This window comes from Solanum lycopersicum, chromosome 8 (assembly GCF_036512215.1).
Source record: "Solanum lycopersicum chromosome 8, SLM_r2.1".
Taxonomy (NCBI): Eukaryota; Viridiplantae; Streptophyta; class Magnoliopsida; order Solanales; family Solanaceae; genus Solanum; species Solanum lycopersicum.
Genome location: NC_090807.1, coordinates 38,987,779 through 39,005,034, shown reverse-complemented (window position 1 = coordinate 39,005,034; position 17,256 = coordinate 38,987,779).

Genomic DNA, 17,256 nt, shown 5'->3' with positions numbered 1-17,256 from the left:
TGAATAATTGATCATGCTTATGATGCGTATATTGTCTTTTATGTGGATATTGATTCATAATGTATCTCTTATACATGTGGATTATGGATATTATCAAAATTAAGATGAAAAACATATATGTCAAATAAATATACTTTTTGCATGCTTTTGCATGATCATCATACATAGTACATAGTTTTTCTAACCCCATTTGTTTTCTATGTTTTACTACAAGTGTAGATGTCGGCAAGTGAGGTGTTTTCTATAGTTGTAACGACCCGAGATAATATCCTAGAAGAATGATATTCTAAATTCGTGGCACGGCGTATTCGCCCTCTATGAGGTCTTATGCAAGCCCTTATACATCATTTATTGCACACACACACACACACATATCTATATATATATATAAGCAGCGCAGATTAAAATTTTCAGAACAATAATTCAATCCCTTTCATAGAAAATATAGGAAATGCTAAGTCTCTTATATCCATTTTAAAGACACAAATATCTTGGATCACAGGCTATACATCAATAAAATTGAAATAATAAAGTCTATTACATCATCTTTTAAAAAAAACTAACCATAACCATGTCCTCGAATCATGTGAGGACATACAAAGTCTTGATTAGGCGAATTCTATTCTCAAGCTTTGAAGAGACTCCTCTCAATTTCCACTGACACCTTTAGAGATAAAACAACATATAGAATTAGTACATCGAATGCACTAAGTATGGTGACATGAAATAAAACAATGCTATAACGGATATTTATATAGAACATTCTGTTGTATGCTTTTTTGAGCAAAAGTTCATAAAATTAGTATAAGAACCAGTTTCAACACAAACTTCACATATAATACACATTTCAAAGTAATACACAATGTATCATGATTATCACTTTAAACCATATAAGCATATAATCCTCCTACCAAAGGTTATCCTAAGACTTAGTTAAGTAAGACAAGAAGAGACATGCCCATACTCCTTCTTCAAGCACACCTAAATAATCCTTAGGACGACCTAATCTCTACCCAAGGTTATTCTAAAACTCACTACAGTAAGACATGAAGAGACCACCCATACATCCTCTCCAAGCCTACCTAAGTAATCTTCAAAGCTACCATTGATATGGATCCTTTTTATTCAACCTACATTAACATAAGTAAGCAATTGATTAAATCAATTAAGATACAATTAAGCATTTAGAGGACATCATATAATAGTCTTGGAAAAGACCTAGGGAAACCACATCCTAGTATTTTCAAAGTCCACTCATGCCATGTCTAAAAAGTGTCTCATACCACTACCTAAACGTTGTAGAACTTGTCCAACACTAGAATGCATCCCACATGATGATAATAGGCATTAACTAACATATACCATACTATTTAGGCATGGAATCTGGAGTCTACTCTACTCTGATGGAGGGTGTTCTACTTGCCAAAGGTAGAACTAGGACATACCATGTCTGCACATGGTTAATGAATATCAAGGGTTTCTTTATACTCTAGTCTCAACTTAAGTAGAGTCACTACCACAATCATATTCACTCGGTGCTAGCCATGTTCTCATAGAGCAAGTTCAATCACAAAGAGGCATATAAAAATATACCATTTTTTAGTCTTACAAAATCAAAATACTCCTACAATATATGGGTCATCCAGGGATGCCACTCAATCGTTACAATGATAGCTCAATTACTTCCTTAGAGATTGTCTCATTCTGTTCGATCCAACCTATAACTAAGTCAATCATTCACATAAGAAGGATACATTACTCCTTTGAACTTCAAGGATATAATAAGCTCCATTCTATACTGAAAGTTCCAAGTTATTGACCCCCTTTGCATGTTCAATGTCATTTATCAGTCATACTTAGAAAGGTACCATCCTAGGCCTAACGATCCTAGACTTTCATTCAACATTCATTCATATAGTCTACCAATAAAGATACACACATCATCTTCATATCACCTATACAATAATATTCAATTATCATGTAGGAACACACAAGTCTACCTAGCAAAATACACTAGCAACAAAACTAGAGAAATCACCCTAGGGTTATCATGATGACACAACCAATTATATGAAATCACACTTTAACCTCACATATACACATATACAAATAATCATACTTCACCTGATCACCTACATAAAGTATAACATGATAACATCACAATTTACATAATAACGAAAATGTTGAGAAGGCCATGATAATAACAACTATAACACATAAGCACCACCACCATAAGTGGACAATACAAAAAACCACAATTAAGTTCCTATACTACACAATATAGAGAGATTAGGTCATATTACAACCATTCCATCATAAATACCACCAATCCTTAACCTTCTCAATCAATTCAACTCATCAAGGCTCTTCCCAATAGCCATATTCACAATACCAAACCAACAATTTAACCTAAATAGTGATCCAACTATCTACAATATGATAACATATCAATTTAAAGTAACCTATATACAATTCTCTCATAATTCATACAAATTTCAAAAGATCAACACAATCTACACAATAACCCAATATAATTAAGCCATGATAAAATCACCCACATTTAGAGTCAACATTAGGATTTCAAGAATTGCATGGGTTCATAGATATTTTAATCTAAAAATATTCAATTAACATGAATCTTAACATAAATCATTGACTCAAATCATTTTATGTAAGAACCCGTAGCTAGAACTCAATTTAGGAAAATCTATGTTTTGAAAGTCTTCGAAAAGCCTCTGGAACTTGGATCCTTGAAGAAAGAAGATTCAAGGATGAAACACCATACCTTAATTGGATATAAGCCAAGAAAATTATGAAGATTCTATGGAGAAATCAAGCTCCTATCTTCAACCTTGCTCCTAGCATTAATGGAGTTCTAGAGGATTCTATTTGGGGTCTTGGGTTTTGATTTTGAATGATAAACTCAACTATAGGTTCTAAGTTTATAAAGTAACTTAAAAAATCAAAAAAGATATAATATAAATTCCCAATATATTATTTGGATTCTAGGTTAATTACCTAAATTACCCCTAGCTTTGACGAGGACCTGCAGGAAATTGCATGCCCCAAACGACGAGTTCTTGCGATAGACCATCGATAGAATGATGGCTTCGTCCTGCAGGCATTTCGTTTATGACAGATACAATCATTTTTGGTAGATTATTGCACACACCTAAGTGTGGATAAATGTTCCCCATCAACGGGGCGTTGATTGAGTAGTCGGTTAATGGGACTGCCTTAGGCACTTTCAAGTCCAAAGTTTGGTTCCTCCTCAAGGACCCTTACGCTTGTGTTTGGGGAGGCATGCCTAGACGTTTAAATCATAAACACACTCTTCTATATGGGAGGAACCTCTCCTATAAATATGAACTCAAACCAATAAGTAAAACTTGCAAAGGCACACTGGAACACACAACCATGTCTCAAGAATAACTTTTGAACGTCTTGGACGTTCTTGGACGTTCACATCCAAACTCTTCCAAGATCAACACACAAACATCTAACACTATAAGTAATTATTTTAATACCTTATAAACTAATGAAACAAATGTTACGCTCTATTTAAACTTACTTCTTTTTAAAGGAGTTACAATAGTGAAGCTTGAGACTAGAGTTTCTCTTAAGACTTTTGGTATGTCCTCATATTTCAATGATGCAGATTCTATGTTGTAGTTTATTTTGTTAAAAATTCTTCATAAACTTGTAGTATTCCTATTTATTGTAAAGGGTTATGTCCCTAGTATGTTTGTTGAAATTGAGTGTAAATTGGCAACGTGAGACTAGTATTAAACATGCATTTAAAGATTTTTTAAATGTTGATGACGTTTGAATCTTATAATTTTGATTAAAAGGTTTTAATTTCGCAATATTTTTTAGCCTATGCGATGAATGAATACTAAGGGCTTGTATAATACTTCTTCGAGGTCGAGTACGTCGTGTTACAACTCAGGGGTTCTCTCGGGTCGTGACACCAGGGGAATGAAGACTCAATAGAATAGGAGGTCTAAAGATAAAACTTATAAAAATAATGTTATCTTTATTTAGTTGTTTAGATATATTTTACCCTCATTAATTCCAACAAAACATTGTCATATTATAGTTTAATAATTTGGTTCCTCCTCAAGGACCCTTACGCTTGTGTTTGGGGAGGCATGCCTAGACGTTTAAATCATAAACACACTCTTCTATATGTGAGGAACCTCTCCTATAAATATGAACTCAAACCAATAAGTAAAACTTGCAAAGGCACACTGGAACACACAACCATGTCTCAAGAATAACTTTTGAACGTCTTGGACGTTCTTGGACGTTCACATCCAAACTCTTCCAAGATCAACACACCAACATCTAACACTATAAGTAATTATTTTAATACCTTATAAACTAATGAAACAAATGTTACGCTCTATTTAAACTTACTTCTTTTTAAAGGAGTTACAATAGTGAAGCTTGAGACTAGAGTTTCTCTTAAGACTTTTGGTATGTCCTCATATTTCAATGATGCAGATTCTATGTTGTAGTTTATTTTGTTAAAAATTCTTCATAAACTTGTAGTATTCCTATTTATTGTAAAGGGTTATGTCCCTAGTATGTTTGTTGAAATTGAGTGTAAATTGGCAACGTGAGACTAGTATTAAACATGCATTTAAAGATTTTTTAAATGTTGATGACGTTTGAATCTTATAATTTTGATTAAAAGGTTTTAATTTCGCAATATTTTTTAGCCTATGCGATGAATGAATACTAAGGGCTTGTATAATACTTCTTCGAGGTCGAGTACGTCGTGTTACAACTCAGGGGTTCTCTCGGGTCGTGACACCAGGGGAATGAAGACTCAATAGAATAGGAGGTCTAAAGATAAAACTTATAAAAATAATGTTATCTTTATTTAGTTGTTTAGATATATTTTACCCTCATTAATTCCAACAAAACATTGTCATATTATAGTTTAATAATTATTATTTTTTTAAGTATATCACTAGTAACATTTTGCAAGAAAAAGAATAAACATATTATAAATTATTGTAAATTACATAATAACATAAATGTTTACATCTCTCTTACTAATATATAGATTTCAAAACATTTTCCATAGAATAAATTATATCAGAACAATAAAACATATTCTAAAACTGTTTTAAATTAAATTAAAATTTTACTCCATTGAATATGTCAATAAGATCTAGCACAAATTTTTTTAATTATATAATATTTCATAATACTTTTAATTAAAAAAATAAATAGTATAGTCATTGTTACTCTTAAAAAGACATTCAAAGTTGAGACAATACTTCTTTTAAAATGTAACTATTTGAAAATCTAATTAATATGGCTTGATATGTTTAATGAAATATCTCAAAGAATTTATGAAATCCTACAAAAGAAATATTAAAACATCATTCACCAAATCTATTTACATACACTCATACACATAAATTAAGAACATATATATAATCTACTAAATAAAACATCATTCACCAAATCTGAAACGTAGAAGGTATAAAGAAAGAACATTTAAATAAATTCTTATCATGCAACATAATACATCAATAAATTATATTACATCATAATATTACATCATAGCAAAAAGATATCATTACATCATAGAAAACATAATATATCAATAAATTATATTACATCATAGCAAAAAAAAGTATTATTGCACAAATGTAGAATAGATAAAAATGTAGATTTGTTGTTGGAGTGCCTATGGTCACATGCTTTAGAACTAAGAACAAAAAAGTAGTATTTATAGGTTGGTGTATATCCCAAACGAAAATGAGAATAATTTCAAAGGTTTCTATAACCAAGTGAAACACAATTAGTGTTAGTTAATATTAAGTAAATGACGTAGATTGATTTGAAGATTTAATGATTATGATAATATAATTGATAAAGATTTTAGAAATTTACTAATACATCATAAAATAAATGGAAAATATTGAAAAAATTTCAAAAAATTGAGGGAAAAAAAGGTAACTCTATTTTTGTCATTAGAAACATGCCACATCACCCCTCTACATTTAGCTTTACTATATATATAGATTTTATGTGATATAAACGGAATTTCGATTGATGAAAACATAGATTATTGGATCACGGTTTTTTTATATTTGCAATGTATATTATTTTTCTTTTCCTGGTGATGCTTAAATTACTTTAAATGTTTTAGGAGATAATAAATTTATAATTTCATGAACGATATATAATTAATTTGCATAGCTTAGAAACTTCAAAAGTGTATATAAGCACCACAATTATTTATGCTAAATGGTCCAAAAGCAGACAAAGCAATCCCACATTATTTGTGTAAAAGTTCAAAAACAATCTTAAAAAATTATTATGTAATTTGATTTTGTAATTCTTTAAGTCAAAATAATCTTGAATGCAACCACCTCTTATTGAAACGAAGTATCATATTATATAAACTAGTAAATATGACTTATTGATTAACATAAAAAATACATTTGAGTTATTTATTAAACACACTGGAACCCTAATGCCACCCCTAAAATCTTAAATTATACCCTTTTGAAAGTTCAACGGTTTTATGTACTCTCGACAAAATGAATCACATCTGAACAAGAGCTCTGTTTAACTTATCAGTGAGCAATGGAGGTACATCCCAAGAATTCTTGACAAATTTATATGCTTATTTTTTTCTTTCTCTCAAACCCTCATTTTTTATTATAAAACTTATCTTTTCTTTTCAATATTATTTACTAGGGTGGATCGTCATCTTAACATGTGTCAAACAAAAAAGGTGAATTCATCATGAATAAAAGCACTAGAATAACTAAAATCAATAATGATGAATATTTATTACTTTCTGATAAACACCACGTTGGTATGATTCTTATTAAGAGGAATGTCAAGTCAATCTACAGTTTGGTAAATCTCATTTTTCCCTCCTCTTTTTAGCATTTATTCAAAAATTATTCTTTTTAGTAGTGATTCTCATCCTTAACTAAAGGTTTTGTGGTGATACAAAATCATCTTTGTTAGGATGCTTCATAAACTAGTTTTGATGTTTTTGGGGTGGATATAAATTTTGTGGGACTATGGTTATTGGATGGAGAGTTTAACTTGTCAGTTGTACATCTCGTATTTCACATGTCTACGTTGAAGAGATATCATCATAGTGACGGTGACTATATCATTAAGTGATACTCAATAGTGCTAGACAAATATCTTAAATATTAGGAGGTATAAATTTATATTCATGATCATGATGTTCATAAGTTGAGGACCAAGGAGATTAAGTCCGTGAAGGTTCAACAAACACATTGTAAAGGTAAGGAAACTACTTGGTAGATCGGGAAGGACATGCGTACTAGTATCCCAAATTGTTCGTCGAATCAGGTACTATCTTGTTCCCATTTAGCCTAACTTCCTAATTTGATCACTTGGGGACGAGTGTTGGGTAAATTTGTATCTATTGTAACGACTGAGTTTCGTCATTATAGAAATACAAATGAGGAAAATAGGGGCTAAACAAACTTTTTTATAGTGTTAGGATCCGTAACATCTCGTATTCTAGACAGACTAAAATTTAGCTAACTATAATAAGGAAAAACAAATTTTGAAAAAATAGGGAAAAAACTGGAAAATTTCCAGATTTCAATAGTGAGTTTTAGCTATTTTAAATTAGCCATAACATCCAGGTCAGGAAGATGTTGGGTTACTTCTTTGTATGGATGGAAAATTTTTTGGAAGATCTTTCAACGCCATGTTTGCAAATTTACAAGGTCTTATGAGTGAGATATTTGGAAAATGGGCTATTGAGCAGGTAAAGTTCCAAAAGCGAATTTAGTAAGAGTGTTTTGATCTTTTCCTTAATTCAATTAATTATTTCATTTTGGAGTAACATATTGGAGTCTATGCTGATCCAATTTAGTTTACACACTTACAAAATAGACTAGGGTTTTGAAAGCAATAAAAAAAGATCATAAGGAAGAAGAAGACGCAAGAACACACATATTTTCTTCATGGAATTTACCCGGTGGTGATCCATAACAAGATTTGTGGGATCTTTTCAATTAGGTTACTTCACCCACACACCAATATTGTTCAGCTCATCTATTTTATGGATTTTATAATGTTAGCGGCTGCAATCGTGAAAGAAAGTTTCATTTTCTTATTGATTGGATTGTTGGCTGCCATTCTTCTTTCCTTGGAGATATTTGAGAGGAAATTCAGTAGATCTGTATGGTACTATGGGTTCCCAGCATTCAGTGAAAGAACTAGGAAGTTTTGGAGAATTTGGAAAGGAAAAACGAGTTGAAAAACTCGTAGACACAACTTGGTAGGTGGAGGCACAACGCGCCTGCAGTACGCCAGGAACTGGACTCTGTCAACCATACCTGGCGCGTAGCGCCAGCCGTGCGCCTAAAATAGGCCTCAGTCAACTAATGATGGCGTGGTGCGCCAGAACTTCACCCAACCCGGTATTTTCATCCATTTTTCGTACTTTAACCTTTTAAGTCCTTCCAAGGTACATTAACATCCTCAAATTATTCCCAATCTCTTCAAATGATTATTAATTAACTAGAAAATATCTAGGAATTGAAATTGAAACCTTGAATAAACAATTCAATTCAATGAATGTTAAGATTCAAGTCAAAAAAGTTAAGAGCTAAGTCTAGAAATTAAGAAGCAAGGCAAGGTAAAGATTTCTAAAGTCTTTCACAAATGTTTTCACTTTTTTAAAAGACTTAAAGTTCAAATAAAGTAAATGTTGGAGTTCATTTGTCAAAACCTATAAGGGAATTAATTATTCCCTAGAGGTTTATAAATATTTCACATTTGAGTAAAGAAGGGAACTAGAATTTCCAAAAGAGTTTTGAACTAAAAGGGGAACATGGTTTTCAAAAAGGAGCTTTTAAAGGTAAATGGGTTCCGTAAATTATCTCAACCCAAAAAAAGGAAGTTTATTAAAAGTGTGAGGTAAAGTACTTTTTGTGGAGTAGTATTGAGCATCTATATAGATATGAAAGTTCATATTTACTCAAGTCTCTACGTAAACCATGTAGCCAACAAAGGAATTGACGTGTAATACTTTTTAGATGATCACGTAAAAAGAGATAGTGGATCCACTAAGTTGAGTAAGGTCATATACCGATGACAAGGTGTAGGACGGTCCTCTTGAAACGTGAGGTAAGACATTGTATCATTACTTAGGCTCATAGTGAGGGTTGTCAGTTACAGAAACTCCTATAGAGGCAATATTACTTTCTTATATAAGTAAAATTCAGTTTGTTATTGAATTTCCTTTAACGAACTAAATTGTTTTAACTATTTTATAAGCTTTACACATGTACGTATATATACATCTTGCAGGTGATTTAAACTGTTCTATACGCATATCATTTGAGTTAATTATACTCATGAATTTAGCAGAGCCAAGGTAAGTTAATCTTATCCCTTCAAACTTAAGTCGTTGTCTAGATCTCCAACTCGCATACTCGTTCATTCAATGTACTGATACCAGTTGGTATGCATCGTTTCATGATGCGCACATAGGTACCAATGATTAGCACGGAGCGCTACATTTATCCAGATTGAGCTTTAGAGTTTGTGGTGAGCCCGATTGCATTCTTGAGGACATCCTTTTCATTTATACTAACTTAATTTTTTGGATTTTGTGGGGTTTGTCCTAACATCCCTCTCTAGACAATTTAGACACTTTGTATTTTATAGAATTATAGTTTGGAGTTGTTTTCAGTTATTCAAACTCCAGTGCCATCTTGGCCAAAGTTAGGATATTAAGTACTTCCCTTTAAATATGTTTTATTCGTGTTTAAGTTAAGTTTTTTCTTTCGGTGATTTAAGTATCCAAGTCAAGGGTTCGCTTGAGGCCAGAAATAGTATTCAAGAGTCGTTCTCACCTAGGGTGTAGGCTCGGGGTGTGACAAACTTGGCATCAGAGTACAGAGTTCAAGGGTCCTAGGGAGTCGATTAAGTCTTGTTTATAGATTCTTAGTCTTTGGTGTGAAGCGCTCTACGTCTATTATTAAGATGCTACGCAATTTAGGAGTGGTTCCCTTCTTTCTGTTCCTTTCGTGCGAAGATTTTATCTCTAATCTGTAATTCGAGGTTACACGTATATTTCATATCTTCATGCCTCCAAGAAGATCATTCATAGGTCAACCGTGAAGGGAGGTTGAGGAACAATGGGTTCCAAATGAACAAGAGGTGCAACCCCGAGGAGTGGTTACCAATACAAAATTTTGGGAAGCTATCATGATGCTAAGTCAAGTTGTGACTAATCAAGTCAGGCAGCAGAGCGGAGCTCGACAAGAAGGGTCTAATACTTTGAGAATCCGCGATTTTCATAGGATGAATCCCCCTAGTTTCATCGGATCAAACACTAATGAAGATCCGGAGAACTTGAAAAGAGAAGTTGGAGAAGGTGAATGAGATAATGGATGTGGGAGATGCTGAGAGGGTTGAATTGGATGCATACCAATTGAAACGTGTGTCTAGAACATGGTTCGATCAATGGAAGGATTCTAGGGCTTAGGATGCAACACATCCAAGCTGGGCTTGCTTCAAGGAAGACTTCATTAGGAGGTTCTTTCCTCATGAAATGAAGGAATCCAAGGTGAAGGAGTTCCTTATTCTAAAAAAGGAATCCATGAGTGTTCATGAATATAGGTTGAAGTTCACGCAGCTGTATCGCTATGCTCCAGAGATTGTAGAAGACATGAGGAGCAGAATGTGTCTGTTTGTTAAAGGGCTGGGTCATGCTACAAGTAAGGAAGGTAGGGCTGCTATGGTTATAGCAGACATTGATATATCTCGGCTGATGGTATACGTTCAACAAGTTGAAGAAGAGAAGGTGAAGGATAGAGAAGATTACTGAAACAAGAAGACGAAGACTAGGAATGCGTTAGGCCAAAAAAATGGTTCAAGCTGACCACAATTCCGAAAAATAAAGAGGAATTCATCATCATCTGCTAGTGCACCTGTACCCACCAACCGGGGTGAGTATAGTTGTGACAATTGACAACACTTCAAGGCTAGACCAGCCCAACCTCATGGTAATGTGGACCAAAGAGGTGGTGAACGTTCTGCATGTGGTAGATGTGGTAAAATTCACCCTAGCAATTGTCGTGATGGCCAGACATGTTGTTTCAAATGTGGTCAAGAGGTTTACTTCATGAGAGAATTCCCTATTAATAAGCAAGGTAGTTAAAATTCGGGAAAAAGAGTCCAATCTTCATTAATTTCTCCACCAAAAAGGTTTGGATCAAGAGGAGCTACTTCTAGTACCGGCGGAGGGGAAAATCGCCTCTATGCAATCACTAGCTTCCAAGAGCAAGAGAACTCTCTTGATGTCATCACGGATATAATCAAAGTCTTTACTTTTGATGTTTATACATTATAAGACACGAGCAAGTTTATTTTTTTTTAACTCCTTGTGTTACTAATCAGTTTGGAATTCTCCCTGAAAAGCTTTGTGAAACTTTATGTGTTTCTATACATGTTGGAGAGTCTATTCTAGTGAAAAGAGTCTATCGTGATTGTTCTATTTTTATCAATCAAAAGGGTACCATGGCTTATTTCATAGAAATAGACATGGTAGATTTTTATGTCACTCTAGGTATGGACTGGCTCCGTGCCTATTATGCATCTATGGATCTTCATACCAACAGAGTAAAAAAAACAAAAAAATTTAGTCTCCAAAAATAAGAGATGATCAAATTTAACATGAAGTACAAAAGTACAAAACTTTTTTCTCTCCTCTAAAAAAAATACATATTAATAATAATATAGATACATTATAAGATCATCACATAACGATAATCTATCTTAACATTTATGAAATAAATTCATATTTTATAAAGGATAGAAAAAATAATAACCAAGGGAAACAAAAATAGAAACTGGTTTTTCCTTTGATTGAATCATATTCTATCTAGCGCCAATGATTTCATGCAAGTCACTTTTCATGCAAATTATTTCTTTTTTTTTCAAGTTTCTTTTCATATTTAGATTTTTGATAGAAGACATTGGATTTCAACGAGAAACCACAATTGTGTCCAAATATTTTAGGATACAACATATGTTCATTAAAGTGCTTATTCTAGCCTTTATGCATAGATAATTTTGTCATTGAAAAGACAAGTAAAGGGGTACAATACTTGAATGCACTTAGGAACAAAATGAGTTTAATCATACCCATCAAAGAAAAACCTAATATAGAAATATAGTCGAACATATTAGAATAGTACTGATTCATCTCAAATCTCTTTTATCATATGATAAAATAACTTTCTTCTTCTTCTTTCCAACAAAAATAACAAAAAAATAGAAGTAATTTCCTTACCACAAAAAATACCTGCAATATTAAATTTCTTATGTTTGTTATCTTCTATATTCAGATTAAGAAACAAAAAACAATAAAAATGAGAAGAAGAACACAAGAACTATTCGATTCCATAGAACCCACGATGTCTCTTTAAGAAATTTAATCCCCTCAACTATCAAAGGTTGAAAATTAATTCCTTCCAAGATAAAACGGATTAACCATTAAAGAAGTAGTGGTACCTCAAATTTTGATCATTTCAACGAACTCAAAATCACATCAACAAATCACACACACAAACACGATCAATCGATTTTGTTTTGTAACAACTGTATGCAAAAAAGAGACAGATTAAATAAAGAAAAATGAGCGAAACCCTATCTGTTTAAAGCAAACAAAGGGTGAACAATTCTTTGGAAATTAGACAACCTTAAGGTAATAACCCTTTAGAAAAGGCACAACCTTTCAAATCGTCACAACCCTTTAGAAAATCCACAACTTTTCATAAAGATCACAGCCTTTCGGCAAAGTTACAACCCTTAATTTTCTGTTTTGACATTAAAAACCCAACAAAAAATAGAGCATAGCTTAGTAGGGATCCACATGGATTATGTAGATTATCAACGGTCTGCACAAATCCAATCTAATAGTGTCACATAAAGTTATAGCTTCTAAATAATTAGACAAATTAATTTCACTGTAAGTTTTTTTAAGAATTATATTTTTAATTTTTTCCGTCGTTGGGATAACATTATGAAAAGATCAATCGATCATATTTTAAATTTGTGTCATTATTTTCCTTTTTAAAATAAAGTTAAAAATTAATCGTAGACATTGAAATTTTGTGGGACTCTACAAGATGCGTTCAATTCGAGTTGGGACTCTACAAATTGTGTTCAACTGAGATAAGAGTTCTTGGAGGTTACTCAATCCTAAACCCTAGTTTATGACTATATAAAGGGTACTAAATTCCCTTAAAAGGCATCTTGAAAAATACACAAAGAGATCAAGATCTGGAATACTCCATAAATTTATGGATTGTTCATATAGTAAGGTCAAATCTAAACTATCCTAGTTCGAGAAATATGCCACCAATGGCCCTCGAATAATGGATAAATCTTCTTAGATAGTAGAATCAATGGAGGAATAGAATTTACCCACTATCTTAATCAATAAAATTATGTTTCTTCATATTTTATTTGTATGTTTTGCTTATTTTCCATATGTTTAAAATATGTTACAAGCAAAATTAGCACGCCCAGTGTAACAAAATCTTCCCTTCATCTCTTCTCTCTTAAATCAAATATGAAAATCTGAAGCTGCAAAGGTGGAAGAATGAGTACTTCAAACCTCATCTTTGAGTTTCAAAAGTCTACAATCCATCAAGACTTGAAGCAAGGGGCATTTGTAGACATTTAAATTTTGTGGGATTCTACAAGATGCATTCAATTCGAGTGACGACTCTACAAATTGTGTTCAACTCAGATAAAGATTCCTGGAGGCTACTCAATCCTAAACCCTAGTTTATGCCTAAATAAAGGGTACTAAATTTCCTTAAAAGGCATCTCGAAAATTCCATAAAGAAAATTGAAGGAATATTCATATAGAGATGTCAAAATCTAAATCATCCTAGTTCGAGAAATACGCAACTAACGACCCTCGCATCATGGATAATCCTAGGAGAGTAGAATCAAGGAATCAACAGCATTGTACCCGCTATCTTAATCAATAAACTTATGTTTCATCATATTTTATTTGTATGGTTTGTCTTTTTTCCATATATTTATTATTTGTTGCAAACACTAACGCTCACCGCATTTTTAATCACACAATTACAATTAAAAATATATATTAAGCTATCCCTTTTTCACATCTCTATTAAATTGCAATAGATTGTTAATGTTATAATTTTTTATTTTATTAAACTGAATTTTCAATATTGACATGGACAAACATCCTACCTATTGAAGACAAGCAAAAACAAATCTCATGTGACTATATTTAAGAAATTAAATGATGATATGATTTAATGTCTAAAATGTGATAAAACATATAATCATAAAATTTAACTCGAACTATAGTGAGGATGTCATTTTTTATCATAGGCACTTGATTAGGCATTATCATTCAGTTTCGAATGCAAATCTTTCATAAAATTTGATGTTTGAATTAGTTAATGTAGAATGGAAATTTTAGATTTGCAAGCTTTTAAAAATAGAAATTTCAAAATTAATTACATTGAATATTAACATTTAATATATTTATATCTCTGCACATGTGTTGTACATGTGTTGCGTAATAATGTACTTCCTCCGTCACATTTTATCTTGCAACATTTGACCCGACACGGAGATTAAGAAATAATGAAGACTTTGAAATGTTTATAAAATTTCCCTTACAAAAAAGTAAATCATTTTTATCTATCATCATAAATGTATTAGAAATTTAAAAGGGACCAATAAGGTAAAAGAGAAATTATATCTTTAAATACTTACAATATAAAGAAATGTGGCATTCATTTTGGGACTGACCAAAAAGGAAATGGTGCCATATAAAATTGAAGGGAGGGAGTAATATATATTTTTACAAATAATATCAACATTATTAAACCATATAACCCTAAAAGCAATTTAGATAAAATGAGGCATAAATCAGACATGAAAATATTGGAATTCATAAAGTTATATTTTTTGAAATTGAAACTACCGGAATTGATAAAGTTTTTTTCTTGAAAATTGAAATTTCTAATAGAAATGACAATGTTTTTAATGAACATTATTGGTTTGTCAATGTTTATACGCTCCATACCTTCAGGAACCATTTCAGCTGGAAAATCCTGACTTAGAATCTGAATTTTGAATTCGGTTTTGTTAGAGTTGCACTCTAAGAGTTCAAACAAAAGTCGATACCCCTTTTTTAGATTGTTATCATCCGTAAATTTTTTCCATACAGTACTAAATTTGTATTTAGTTTTGGCTCCACCATAAAACAAGTTTAATTCTTTATTTAGTTTTGGCTCCACCATAAAACAAGTTTAATTCTTTTTTTACCACAAGCAAGGACTACAGGGGATCCAACAAAAGGAAGTTCTTTGTTAGTTTTCCTGGGCATTTACCATCAAACATTCATTGAAATTAGCAAAATATTAGTCAAAATGTCCAGCTCTGACCGTAGAAATATATATATTTGAACCTAAAGATTAAGCCTAGAACAAAGAACATTTAATCTTGAATGTACCACTCCAAAACTCGTGAGGTTGGGCGTGAGGCTCACTTAATTTTTGTAGGAAATGGGGCATTTTGGGGAGCTACTGCCCAAAGCACCACAGGCTCCATAACGGGTCGTGGTGCACTTGACGAGGGAAAGGGGACTCAAGAACTTGACTTCGTTTTTGTATAAATTAGAAATCTTGAAGACGATACTGCCTTAATCGTAATAACAAGAACCATGAGTCGTGGTGCTCCTCATGGCTCGTGAGGTGTTGCTAGTGAACCTAGACAGGTTGTTTTAATAGAGGTTACTTTAGTCTTTTACTTTTAAGTTCAACTAATGAGGTGGTGTTTTGGGTAGTTTAGGGGAAAATTAGAAATAGATTTTTAGTATTTTTCATCAATTTACAAGACTCAAACTCAAAAACCCAAAATGTCTCCCACACCCAATTCTCTAAATTATTTCTATCTACAGATTTCCTCCGTTGAAGAACACCAAAAGCTTCAAGGATAGGGTTCAAGATCCGAGATTTTCAGCCCAATGTCGTGGTAAAGCTTCAAACAAGGTATGGGAACTTTCATTCATGGGATTTCTTTCCCCATGAAGCCCTTCGTCTACTATTTTTGAAATTGGGAAATTGTTCAAAATTAGGGTTTTGATCCTAACCTTGGGTTTTTCTCAAAAACTTTTCTATATTTTCATTATCCTACATTATAATGAAATTTATGTTTAATTAGGGTTTCTATTGCTAAACTTACCTTGAACCCATGTGTTTTCCCATACCCCCAACTTTATTAAAAATATGATGGGTTTCTTTGTGAAGTATGAATATGTGGGAATAGTATGTAAGTGACTTTAGTAATTAGTCTTGTTTATTTCAGGCTTATAGTAGTAATTTTAAGTGCGATTTAAAGAGATGAGCTATGACCCTTGAAGGGTAAATTGTAAGTGTTCACTCTTGAATTATGGCCTTGAAGTCAATGTATGAAGTAATCCTATGTCCAAGATTCTTATATTTGAATTGCTTAGTATACTTGAAAGTTGGAGGTTCTTACTTTAATGTATTCATGTATGAAATTATGTTCCACTGGAATGGTGAAGATCCATTGACTAAGCTGTGAAATATGGTATTGCTAAAAGACTAGTTTCATTTACAATTACACATGAGTATGATTATATAATGATTCTAAGGTTAGAGGTAGTTCTCATCATGTCGAATCCATGAGCTATGTATGAGTTTGTTTAAATTAAGGGTAATATGATCCTTCACATATGAAATTACAATTCACCTTATCTATGTATAAGTTCGAGAATAATGCTTAGCACTAAGAGGAAATGGAAAATGAGGTAAATACCTTCCCTCTTGTTTAGGCCGGGTCTTCTAAATATGCTCTAATGAGATGGAAACTCTCCCTCTACTTAAATAGGACGGGTTTCTAGAAGCAATCATCCTCTTCCATAGCAATGTGCCCGCATAGGTCTAAGCTAGTGGATCCACATTATAGATATATATATGTTTATTTCTACCATAGGCAAGTACGACGCCTTCGTTGTGAGGTTATAGGACACTGGATTCTATGAAACATAGAAGGTCTATGTCGGTTAAGATAATTCTACCTATGTAATAAGAGAATGAATATGACTTAAACCATACTTGTGATTTCATGATAAGTCTATTTAGTAGGATTGGGGGTACGACACTTCACTTTTTACATTACACAAGTAGTCTTTGTGTA